Below are 12697 nucleotides of genomic sequence, written 5' to 3'. Positions count from 1 at the left end.
ATTTAAACAATAAATGACAGCAAACAGACAATGGCACGTCTGGGCATAAAGCCACACCAGGGCAGACGGCTGAGACGGGGAACACACACAGGCACCGGAACGATGAACCACACACGCTCGGGCTCCGGCCAGACAACGAACGGTGGGAGGAAGTATGGAGACCCCGATACTGGGTAGGGTGCGTAGACCGCTCCCATGAGCGCCGCGTCACGGAAGCCACTGGGACAGGGGTAAATCCTGCGGCGGGCAGAGGGAGAGAGAGAGAGAGAGCGTTAGAGACACTGATGAGAGAAGCTGGACAGCTCCAGTGATGAAGGACCTCTCCAGTGGACAGCAACAATGCCGCGATGAGTCTCCGCCGTAAAGAGATAGACCAGTCTATAAATCCAACAGAGGTTGAAGACAGTCCGTAACAGGCAGCAGAGAAACAGTCCAGAGAGCCGTCGAGTAATCAGAGTCCACAGGAAAACTCTCAGGTAGCAGTGAGCTCAGACTGGGGTAGGGAAAATAAATCCACAAACTAGAATCAGACACAAAACAAGACTAGAAACTAGCATAGCTAGAAATGGCGAGAACATACGCCGTGACAGACGAGTATATAGACAAACTTTGACAATGTTTGACAATCTTGACAAACGAACTTGCAAAGACACACTAAACACAAAGGGATTAAATACACAGACAAGATGACGGGATAACAAGCAACAGGTGAGGAAGACATGATGAGGCAATCACACAGAGCAGGAACACCTGTGAGGAAGCACACGTGAACCTGTAAAACACATACAAACACAAGACAACCACAATACAAACAAGACAAAACCCTAAATATATTTATATATAAATAAATATATATAAATATATATATATATATACACACATGAAAACAGAACACTAGACTAAACAAGACATAAAAACAAAGACTGGAAAATGCAAGGGAGCGGGGATAAAGTCACAATGACAAGAGAATACAAGGGAGCGGGGAAAAGTCACAAGACACAAGAAAAGCGTGGTCTGATATGACAATACCAAAACCACGTTCTCCCACACAAAACATTTACTGTTAGGACCCTGCCATACAAAACTAGATATAATTACCAAACAAGATTATGGCAGAGTCTTCACAGGTTCTGCTTTTATTAATCACAAATTACTGAATGACTGAAAATGCAGCGAACACACTCTCGCTGATGCAGGGATTTGTTTTAAAAGTAAACGTTTTTCTCCTGATTGCAGCAGGCAAACCACGCGATCCGGCGTCTTTTCGTCAGCTCCTGCACCAGCTTCCTTTGTTTTTTCCACGAATAAAAGCTGGAAAAACGTATTCCGTTGTTCAGTTTCCTCCCTGAACGATCGCGTGACCTGCTTGATCGAGCAGTACTGACCAAACATATCAAAGTTTATTAAAATCTCGACAGAAAATACAAAAACAACCTCCAACACGTGAACTCAAATACAGCGGGATAGGACGCATGCCTGCAAATATGGCGGATTACACATAATGCAACACCGCGTGACATCAACTCCACATTCCCTATATGAAGCAATTAGACCCCTTTTATCAAACTCAATATAATACAATACTACGTATAGTATCCCAGATAGCAAGGTGACATTGATTAAATGTTGAAATTCCATCAGAATCATCATTATGGTCAAGGTTGAAATTTCAATGTTAAATAATATTGAATCAATGTTGCTAATGTATTGCTTTCTCAATGTTGAAAATCCAAACATTGAATCAATGTTCATAATAAATTTATTTTTCAATGTTGAAAAGCCAAACATAGACTCAATGTTGATTTTTGGTCAGCTTCATCTGCACACTTTAACACAAATCAAATTGGGTGAATTTCTGTATAATTAAGTGAAAATATTTACGATCCTATAAAGTCCTGTTCATTTTATGACCTAAAGACCTTTCCCCCCCAGGACCACCATCAGACAAGTTAAAATTATCTGGTCAGATCATCTCTAAATATGTGAGTGTTCAAGAAGATTTCAAATGTATGATCATTTTGGGGAATCAACAGCTATTTTAAATACGTTTAACAAAAATGACCTAAATGCCTTAGACAAAAATGCCTTAGTTTACCATCGTCAGAAAACTGCCAACTAAGTGTATATTAACAAACAACAATTATAAGTCAAAACATATAATTAATAATCACAAATCAATGACATTATAATTTTTATTTTATTATTTAATTTTATTTTTGCAGGAATTGGTAAAGTTATGAAATAAATAACATTAGTTTTGTTGCTCTTATATCTCTTATAGTGTTTGTCTAGCAAATTTGCATATAATTATGTAAAGTGTTATAGAAAAAAAAGCGTGTGAAATTTAAATTAACTTTAATTTTCATTTATTGCTCAGTTAATATTTAATAGCCCAAAGAACACAGTATATAATAAAAAATCCCCCCACTGACTATTAAATGCGCTACACCCAGTCCAGTAGGTGGCAGTAATGACCCTTCAGTTGCCAACCGCCACTCAGTTTAGAAGCGCAGAAGATTAGAACGTTAAGTTTGGGCGCGAAAGGACAACGACAGTGCCAGCGGGGTTTTAGAGGTAAGTTTAAAATATTTAATAAGTTTTGCATAAGTTTCTTGCTGTCTTGTTTGTTACAGCTTAGTTAGTAATTACTGTTAGGGGAGGTTTGCAAGTTTATGTCGTAGTAATGGTGTGGTAGCAGGACCTTGCGGTTTACAATGGTTTGTTAAGGCTTAATTTTTCGTGGGTGTTTTTGTAAATATGTCTTAATTTAATGTAATTGCACAGAACTGTTCAGTTTATTTATATTATAGCTAACCTTATAAAGCCTGTTGTTGTTTTAGGAACAGTAATAATACGAATTGTTTATTTAGCCTACTTAAAGAAGAGTATATATTTTAAAAGTTCTAATGTATTTTGACATTCCTTATAGCTTGACGTGGCTGAAGTCAATACTTCACCAAAATTACAACCAATGTTTGGCTCAAAACTTGCCTAATGGGAGTGTTTTTCCCTTTCATTATTTCTCTTTTTGTAGGCCCATTAGAGTGATTTCCTGCGTTCTCTCCCACATGGTAAGAGTGCCTTTCTGCCAGTTGATACATGATGTGACAGGTGTTGTTAATTATTACTTAGTTTATCTTTGTATTTTTTTTATTAAAGGTCAGCGAATGGATTATCCAGTCACAGTACATAATGAAAGGTAAATGGCAATTAATTAAGTAATATACAAAATGTATAAACTGAAGTGTATTCGCTAGCTACTAATCTCTATCATATTACCTCTATCACTCTTTTTAAAAGACTTGCCAAAGTTAGAAGAAGCTGAGTGAATCTTCAGAGAGAAGATGTTATGGTAATGTAAATCTTAAGTTTTTATGTTATATTATATAACTAGCCCCCCCCACCCCACCCATTCGGAACGCGTTTTAACTTGTACGATGGCCCGGCCGTGTCATGCCAAGGTTAACATGGCTTCCAGTAGCTACAAAGCAAAAGCAATGAAACAAAATGAACAATTTGCACTGTCCTTTGCCTGTGATCCATCAAAGCACACAGATTAATGTTTAACATGGAAAAAGTCTGATTCCGCTTAAAATCACATACAAAAAGCAACCATATACGTAGCTTAGACACTCCTTTTTCATCGACGTGAGGAAAAATATCCCAGGGGCTGTTAAACTTGGTATTAAAGGGAAATTCCGCCTTGCCGCCTTGAAATGATCCTAGGGTTAATAACAAACATGTACCGAGTTCGACCGTTCACTGGAGTTTGTTTTCATGCTAGTCTAACGTGACCAGTGTTATTGCTAAACGCAAATTAGCATGTTATGGTAGCCTTCGGGGCATCAGTGCATTAAAAACGAAATCGCTATGTCTATACTACTAATAATGCTCAAAATAACCCCACACTTACACTGTAGCACAATGAGGGTCTCTATATGTAAACCGAAGCATTGAGAACTTTGCAAGTGTACAGGCAGTTTATTAAAAAGAAACATTTACCGTTCACGTCTGGATCACATATCCATGCGGGCGCCATCTTGGGAAAACTAAACTCTCGCGTGAAACGTTGTTGCCCTGAACAGGTGTTGTGCTTTCACGCGAGAGTTCAGTTTTCCCAAGATGGCGCCCGCATGGATATGTGATCCAGACGTGAACGGTAAGTGTTTCTTTTTAATAAACTGCCTGTACACTTGCAAAGTTCTCAATGCTTCGGTTTACATATAGAGACGCTCATTGTGCTACAGTGTAAGTGTGGGGTTATTTTGAGCATTATTAGTAGTATAGACATAGCGATTTCGTTTTTAATGCACTGATGCCCCGAAGGCTACCATAACATGCTAATTTGCGTTTAGCAATAACACTGGTCACGTTAGACTAGCATGAAAACAAACTCCAGTGAACGGTCGAACTCGGTACACGTTTGTTATTAACCCTAGGATCATTTCAAGGCGGAATTTCCCTTTAAGATGTGTTTTCGTCGATCAGATCACAAGTGGACGAGAGAGACACATTACGTGTACACTTGGTGTTTAAATCTGTCTCTCTTTGTTCATTTTCGACTGCTTTAATTTTTTATTTGTATTTAGCCTTCATACAAAATTAAATGTAAACTCACTGTCAAATAATCAGACTTTAGGGCTCACCTTTAATATTAATAAGGTTCAGTCAGTGATAAATGCTGTAATGCAGGGCTCTAAAACTATTGATCATTTTAATAACAAATTCTTCAATCACAGTATTAACTTTCATAGTGCCATAATTTTTATCAATTCACTATTATAGTAAAATGTGAAAAAGTGTAAGTGACCCGAAAACTTTTGAATGGTAGTAGGCTATTTAATGATACATAAGATAGTTGGACAGAAACATTTATATCAAAGCTCTATTTGTAATTGCATAGCAAGCTACATAATATATTGGACACTAGCATACTACTTCATATAGACTGTTTCAGCAGTAACAACATAAACAAGCGGCTGTCGCGATCCGCACGTAACTTCCGGTAAACTCCGCTAAGAATAAATAACAACAAAGTTCTTTTAAACGTAGTTTATTTATATAACAAGCACAAAAATCAACACATAGATTACCTAAGAAACAAAAACATTTGTTATTTTCGACGAGGCATTTGTTCAAGAGATCAGTTTAGCAACAAGTCAGACCATCAAAAAAAGGAAACCGGAAGTAAGGTTCGGATCCAGACGTGTATCACGTGCGTCCGATGAAACCGTCTATACATATACTCATAACGAGAAGAATAGCTGCCTACATACTTTTATCTATTGCACGTTTCTTTCCCCCTTTTTAACACGTGAACCTGATTTTTCTCATTCGTAGTTCAGTTTTTGTTGCATTACATCTCCTGTTCTCCCTCCCTGGTGTCACCATTGGAAGCTGTGACTTGACACGAACTAAAGCCGCACCTCCTTCTCATATTCTGAGTGATAGCTCTTCTCTGGGCGAACAGCAGATTCATTGATCTCATAATAACAATGATATGATTTGACCAAGGCACAGATGAGAGTTTAAATTCTATCAGGCATTGTTTTCCGGAATGCACGGCTCATGGTTGCTTAGCTGCAAAAGACGCCACATGCTCTAAAGAAAGAAGCGCATTGACCGGCATTTAATAAGTGTTTTTACACCCCATTAAGACAGCCAGCGACCAGCAGTAAATCACATTCATTTCAATGGAAATCTGACGACTTCCGCTGACACGAGCGAAAGTAACCGTTGGCGACTGTTTGGGCGTGTCCAGCGTAGCGAGAAAGTTAAGAAAATTTAAACTTTATGCAAATGTTGAGAGAATTTTGGGAGCGACTACCAATAAGAATGAAGCAGCGAAGTTCACATCATCCTTCTTTTGTCAGTTACTGGAGTGGATAGTACTCATTTGTTTATGACTACCAGATTTAAACATGCCTCATTGAAAGAGACGAGCGACACACAGCGATAACGTCGCTGGCTGTCTGAACGTGGGAAGTGACATGGGAACGGCAACGGGATGCAGTAATGTATATCGAAATATCGGAAATGTGTTTAGAAGCCATATCATTGAAAAAAATTATACCGCGACATATATCGATATTTAATTACCCTTCATTCAGACAGCCAGCGACGTTATCGCTGTGTGTCGCCCGTCTCTTTCAATGAGGCGTTTCTAAATCTGCTTGTCATAAACAAATGAGTACCATCCACTCCAGTAACTGCAGAGAGAAGGATGACGTGAACTCCACTGCTTCGTTCTCATTGGTAGCCTCTCTCAAAATTCGCTCAACATTTGCATAAAGTTAAACTTTTATTAACTTTCTCGCATCGCTGAACATGCCGATACGGTCGCCAACGGTCGCTTTCGCTCGTGCCGCCGGAAGTCGCCAGGTTTCCATTGAAATGAATGAGATCGCGTCGCTCTGCTACTGCTGGTTGCTGGCTGTCTGAATGGAGCGTTATTGTCCAGCCCTATATCACTACCTCTATCTCGCATAATAGTTTTTGTACAAACACCCGTGGCAGTCGACACACTCTGCTGAGCCTGATTTAAGTTGCAGAAATGCCGTGAATGCGGGCGGTATGACAAAATCCATCCCACACAATTTGTCATTTTATTTCATGGTAGCGGTATATATGTTTAAGATTTATGTTTATATTGTTTTTGGAATATACAAATTTGCCCCTCACTAATTAGCTTTAAATTAAATGCCCATCACAGTTTTTCAAATGTATTAAGTTCAAGGTAGTGTTAATGTGAAAATGCACTAAAGATAACAAAAAATTAAGGGTTGATAGACAGAATCTTGTTTTAAAATCAGTTATTTATTTTCTAGGCTATAGAAGATATAGTATGCATTGTATTTTATATTTATGCATACATAACATTAGAAATAGGCATACAAACAAGTATGAATATGCACAAACCAGACAAGGAAAATACCTGTATATGAGATCTTTAAATATGGAGATTATAAATATGAAGGTGCTATGAGGTAATGATCATGGAGTCTGTTTCGAAGTGGTCTTGTCGCTTTTTACTTTCTTTGTTCAGTCTCTTTTTTTTTTCATTCTGATAAAAGTTGTTGTCCTGTTAGCAAATGGATCGTCAAACTACATCGCTCAAGCGGCGTTCGCTGCTCAACATACAGTACAATGTTTCCTAAGTGAAAATGTTATTTACCATTTGTGCAGAATAGTACATCGGATTAACTCTTTAACATTAACTCATTTATGTGACCAAATGAATCTGATCAGAGAAGTGGCCAAGTGTAAAAAGGACATTTAATGACTGCTGTAATGTAAAAAATGTTTTAAATAATGTAAACTAAATATAGTAAAAAGGACATTTTGAAAATTTTAATTGTGCAATCATGTTGAGAAAATTGGCAAAATAATTAGAAAAATATGTTTTTTTTTAAATTGTCAGCTTTGGACAAGAATTTTACTTTTGGTGCATCTCCAATGCTTAGTATATCTTTAATAGCCTACAAAAAACAACTGATTCAAAAACAAGACTCTGTCCACTAAGACTTATCCTTTATTTATTTTTTGCATTTTCCCTTTAACACTAACTCCAACCTACATTTTAAAACGGTGGTGAGCATTTAGTTAAAATCTAACTAGTAAGTGGCAAATTTGTACATTCCAAAAACAATACAAACACAAAGCTGAAACACTCATATACTGTGATATATCTCATTTTGAACCACACTCTTCCATACACAATAGGGGAGACCGGGGCTGGTTGTCTCACGGGTTGGTTGTCACACTGCTTATTACAGACACACTACATGGCGCTGTGGAACAATTTTGATATCAATCTGTTAGCCTTTAATAGCTTACTCATTTGCACTTGTAATTTTGCTGAGCAGACACAAAACATTGAGGTTAGGAGACAATGTTTTATTTTTATGGGTCAGAGTAAATTTTCATGTTGATGTTGTTTTTGTGTTGAGATCTTGTAGGATATTAGTTATTCAAAAACAAAACACTCGTTAAAAAGCCAAAAGTATTAGCTTTATTTTGAGTCATCTTTTAGCGATCAAGTTAAAGCCGTGTGGCAGCTAGCTTATCATGTTTGTCAAGAAGTCGGTTGGGGATGGTTGTCACATAGCTTGCGGGGTTGGTTGTCACATAAGAATATTGGACATGTAGACCTTTTAAGACTGTTTGTCTGTTTGTGTGTTTTTGTTTGCTGTTAAAATAAATTAAATAAAGCATTAAATAAAGAGGTTTTAACACTAAAAATTATTTCATTTTATTTCTCAACACAGTAGACAATATATGCCCAGCTGCACTACTTCCTGAACCTCAGCCAGCTTCTTGCTTCCCGTCCGCCACCACCGGACAAACCGATCAATCCAGGTGTGCCTGACCTCCGTAGTCACAACAACAATAATCAGACACACCTGGATTAATCAGTTTGTCCAATAATGGCAGACAGGAAACAAGGAGCTGGCTGAAGTTCATAGTGCAGCTGGGCATAAAGCCTATTCAAGTAACCGATTACCCACTTTAATCTCATTGTTTAAACATAAGGGGCATTAATAACAACTATCATAGGGGTGGATTCATATTAAAACTTATTTGGAGTTTCTAGCTTAAAAAACTAAAAAGTTACACATTATCTTTTCAGATCCCAATTTATCACTGAAATCCTATTGAACTTCTATAGGGACAACCAACCCCGTGATGGGATTGGTTGTCACATTGTGTCAGAGTGTCTTTGATGGTTAATTACTTCCTGTTACAATACATTCTAAAAATAAAAAGTATACACATTTAAAGCCAAGACTCCAAAGTTTCATTTCATGTAGGAATTACTGCTGAAAGATTTTTTGAAGATGAGCAATTCATGTATGAGTAAAAATTGTGACAACCAACCCCGGTCTCCCCTACTATGTTGTCTAGGAAATATTTTTTCCATGTAGTCACAGTTTGCAGTTCTAACTTCCTGCTTGTTTTTAATTCTTTAGATGTCTCACAAGAACCAATGAAATTTAGGAGACCTCAGAGTATGTCCTTGCTGTGACTGTGCAAAAACAGCTATGTTATGCCCGTGAACGGATTGGTGGTTAAAAGGGCCTGCAGTGTTCAACAGTGTCTCTGTTTAATGTGAAGTAAATCCATCACATTTGCATCAGAGGAGGAGCTTCAGTTACTGAATAGTCCTAAACAATGAACTGTGGTAATGTTTCAATTTCAAAATGTTTCAAGAAGTACAGTTGTGTCTTTGAGTTTTGTATGGTACCTGTATCTGGTCATTAAAAATTGAATTGAATTGAAATTGAATTGCTTTTCCAAATTCATTTTGCTGATGTATGTTTATGATGTTTTCTAAATTTTACAGAGTCCTCTAGTGTCAATAATATTTATAATTTTAATTTGTACTTTTGTATTTTATGGCAAATAATTTTGAATCATACAATTGTATTTTACGATATATATATATATATATATATATACGTTTATTTGCTCGTGGTATTTAATTTCTTGAGTGTGATGTATCCTGTGTAAACTGTGTGGGTGTATTGCAAGTTAGTGACTTTTTGGTTTAAAGTATGTTAATTGTAGCCCTACATGGTCTCTGATTTAAAAACTAGTCAAAACAGACTTGATTTAGTAACATTGAATCCTGCAGTAGATAAAGCTTGTTTTTTTATATTGCTTCAATGTTGCTATATTGTTAATTACACTATTGAAATGATGTTCAATAAACATTGATCTTATATCCATCTTGATTGATTTTCCATCATTGAAATAACATTATTCTAGGCTGCAAACCTGATGAAAAATCAATGAAAAATGTCAACGTTGTTTCAATGATAATTTGGTTAATGGCATCAACATCAATTCTATGTTGATTCATTGTTGGTCTGCTACCTTAAGTGATTGAATTTATGTTGAATTAAGATTGGTTTTGTAACCATTTAGATTGATTTTGCATCATTGAAATAACATTATTCCAGGGTGCAAACCTGATGAAAAATCAATGTAAAATTTCAATGTTGATTCAATGATAATTTGGTTGATGGATTAACATCATTTCAATGTTGATTCACTGTTTGTCTGCTATCTGGGATATTAAAGGGGACATTCCACAAGACGTTTTTAAGATATTAAATAAATATTTGATGTCCCCAGAGTATATTATGTGAAGTTTTAGCTCAAAATACCATATAGGTAATTTATTGTGGCATGTTAAAAAAGGCACTTTATGGGTCTGAGCAGAAATGCACCAGATGTTAAAAGATCGCTGTGTCTCATATCACCTTGTTATTTGTACACGGTTTGACTATACAAATCACAACACATAAATAGGAAAATGATCGCGTTATTTTGTCACTTATTGGGAGCAGTATGCTAGCTAAAGCCACCCACTTCCAGTCTTTGTGCTAAGCTAAGCTAGCGGGGGCTGCGTCAGACAGAGTTACAGCACGCACGGAGATGAGAGAGGTATGTATGGACTTATCTAACTCTGGGGGATACGGTGAATAAGCTAAATTCCCAAAATGTGGGCGTGTTCCTTTAAGCATTATATATTTGAACAAGTTTAAAAAGTCAATCATCTGTTTTATGCATACTAAATACATGTTTATCAGCAGATGGGGAACATTGTGGAATAAAAATAAAGACTTTTAGGTCTCATATGCTGCCAGTGTTTTAAACAGGCACAATGATTTTCAGCATGTTACAATAAATTACACTTCCACAAACACTCAGAAGTAAACTTTTTGACCAAACCACACGAGCACATTTCAATGATCTGTAATAAAACAACACGTTTAATGCTTAAACTTTAGAGAAACAGATCACATGACATGTTTAAGTTTATTGTGATTGAACACATTCGCGTTTCTGTCAGTCTCTCATCTATCTTGTTACTCCTCGTATTCACTTGAAACTTCAGAGAAACATTAAACAACATATTTACTTATTGTGTATGATAGTGAATACGCGCTGTTCTCTTACTCTGTCTCGTGCAGTGCATTAATCCTCGTGTTCATTCATATAAACTTCAGAGAAACACATTAAACATAACTTACTTGAAAGCGAACCGTCGCGTTGCTCTCTCTCTCTCTCTCTCTCTCGTTCGTTTACTCGCTCTCTCTCACTCACTCGCTCTCTCTCTTGCAGGTTAATCCTTTAGAACGTTAATTCAATCTTTAGAAATAATAAAACTACAAGTTATAAGATTGTAGGCTCCTGTTTGTGTTTGAGGGAATACAAACGCGTCGTGCTGTCAGTCATACTTTCTCTCGGTCACTCTCACTCGAGGTAGCTTCATGGTTGGATAGCGCAGTTGAAGGGGCGGTATCATAATATTAGGAGCCCTTACCTACGTCATGGGGGGAGCGAAATCCGCATGACCTATTTATTCACATGCTTGTAGAAAGAGCCTTACCAAAACAAAGTTACAGGGTTGCTATTTTTCATGTTTTCTGGGTTGGTAGAAGCACTGGGGACCCGATTATAGCACTTAAACATGGAAAAAGTCTGATTTTCATGGAATGTCCCCTTTAATAGACAGTGTAGGTCTATAGATTATAAATGTGACTGATGTTATGACTGATGTTATAATGGTAATAATTTCTATTAAATAGGCACTTTTACTGCTTCTGCTCTATCTTTCTATTTCTCTCTTGCCGATTTAAAAAGCTTAATCCACTCATTATTTCAAATTTAAAAGTCTACTTGCTGTTAGGGCTGCAACGATTCGTCGACGTTGTCGACAAAAATCGATAATAGAAATAGTCGACAATGAATATCGTTGTCGACGTTGTCGCCAGACATGTTTTTTTTTTTTCGACCGAGTGAGGCATCTCTCTTCATTACAATCTCTGCCGAGAGTCGCACATGCACATTAGCTTCTCTGCTCATCGATAACACACAGAAATGGCAGCGTCCAACGTAGCAGCTGCGCGTACCAAAACATCTGAGGTTTGGGAGCATTTTAGCCTGGATACGGCGAATAAAAAGATTACTTGCATGGTTTGCATAGCAGTCTTTGCGTTTCACGGCAGCACCTCGGTCATGCACTAACATTTAAAGAGAAAGCACGCCGGACAGTTGAATGAAAGAGTTTGACTCGCCTCGGTAAGATTTAAATAACATGGAAGCCAATATGTTTTGTTTTGGATGTACATTGTACATTTTATATGCGTATTTTCGCTTTAAAATAAATAAATAAAGGATTTAACGTTATGCCCGACTGTGCCTGACAAAATTTTAAATTAAATGCATGCAGTCTGAACCCAGCAAACATGCCCATGCGGGCCCACTGTGGGTATGCTGTGGGACACTGTGGGCAGGGCAAACCCACACCAAACCCCAAATGGGCCCCATGCGGGTTAGCCCATGTGGGGCCCACAGTAGTTTGCCCTTTGGGGGCCCTACATGGGTTTACTAGGGGCAAGCCCACTGTGGGCTTGCCCATAGTAAACCCACACAGGCCCCATATGGGCCAGCCCATGCGGGCCCCGTATGACTTTGCCCTTTTGGGCCCCATGAGGGTTTTTTTGTGGGCCAACCCACTGTGGGCTTGCCCACAGAAAAACCCAAACAGCGCCCATATGGGCCAGCCCATGCGGGCCCCGTATGACTTTGCCCTTTTGGGCCCCATGAGGGTTTTTTGTGGGCAAACCCACTGTGGGCTTGCCCACAGAAAAACCCAAACAGGGCCCATATGGGCTAGCCCATGCGG

At 37.9% G+C, this 12697-nt stretch overlaps 1 long non-coding RNA gene across 2 annotated transcripts; it reads left to right on the top strand.

Annotated features, from left to right (window-relative positions):
• The first annotated feature begins 383 nt into the window (after positions 1 to 383).
• Positions 384 to 9728, top strand: LOC129441728 (uncharacterized). Of its 2 annotated transcripts, XR_012365421.1 has the most exons (5): positions 384 to 2574; positions 3035 to 3071; positions 3160 to 3199; positions 3301 to 3352; positions 8970 to 9728. It is a non-coding gene; the product is annotated as an uncharacterized lncRNA (long non-coding RNA). The 2 variants fall into 2 exon arrangements; XR_012365420.1 differs by having other exon boundaries at positions 384 to 3071.
• Positions 9729 to 12697: the final 2969 nt, after the last annotated feature.

This window comes from Misgurnus anguillicaudatus, chromosome 22 (genome assembly GCF_027580225.2).
Source record: "Misgurnus anguillicaudatus chromosome 22, ASM2758022v2, whole genome shotgun sequence".
Lineage (NCBI taxonomy): Eukaryota > Metazoa > Chordata > Actinopteri > Cypriniformes > Cobitidae > Misgurnus > Misgurnus anguillicaudatus.
The sequence above is the reverse complement of the archived record's forward strand: the minus strand, read 5'-3'. Positions and strand labels throughout refer to the sequence as shown.